Source organism: Talpa europaea, assembly GCF_964194135.1.
Source record: "Talpa europaea genome assembly, chromosome: 4".
NCBI lineage: Eukaryota > Metazoa > Chordata > Mammalia > Eulipotyphla > Talpidae > Talpa > Talpa europaea.
In genome coordinates, this window is record NC_140070.1 from 27,698,594 (window position 1) to 27,699,492 (window position 899).

Genomic DNA, 899 nt, shown 5'->3' on the forward strand with positions numbered 1-899 from the left:
GGACGCGGCGGGCTGGCGCGGGCTCCGCGGCCCGAACCCGGGGAAATAAGGCCGCGGCGGCCCCGCCCCCCGCCCCCGGGCGCCCGCGGCGCTCGCCCAGTGCCCTTCCCGCCCGGCCGCACCCCCTCGGCGCTTCAGGGGACCGGGCGCCGCCCGCCCGCCCCTACCGAGCCGGGTTCCGGGGTGTCGGGCCCGGAGCGCGCGGCCAGAGCCCGAGGGGGCAGCGGAGACCGCCCCCAAAGCCCTTCGCCCACCCGGGAGAACCCCGTCTCTTCCCCGCGGCGGCTGCGATTGTGAAACTCGGGTTCTTCCAAGCTCGGCGTGTGATTTCCCAGAAGATGGAGGACCAGGCCGCGGGGGCCCTTGATAGGGGTCCCTGTGGCGCAGCGTAGACGCCGTGGGGTCGATGGCGTCCTAGGCTCCCAGTGACCCCTGAAGTGGGAGAGGCTGCTGGACCGCGGGGCAGAGGCAGGTCAGCACCCAGCCCCCACTGGGCCTTTCTCAGCAAAGCGTTGATCTCCTGGCGCTGGGCGGCTGGAAGGGGCGGGGCACCTGTTCTGCACGCCGAGGCACAGATGCGGCTGAGGGCAGCGAGTGCGGACACCTCGAAGCGGAGGCATGAGGAGCTGCCATTGTTATCAGACTGGAGAGGAAGGCGGGAGAGCCAGGGTGGGAGGGTAGAAGGGGCGCTGCCAGGCACCCCTGGGATACCTCTCTCCTTGTGCATTCACTTTGTCCAGGGATCTAGCCCTTCCAGAGACCCCTGGCTCAACCCCACTGTGGTGCTGGCACAACCGTGCCGGTGTGATGCTGGGGGATGTGCGGGTGGGGCTGGTTGATAGGGGTGTCATCTCTGAAAACATTTCTCACCCCTTCGTCCTCTGGATGTTGTCCCTCGG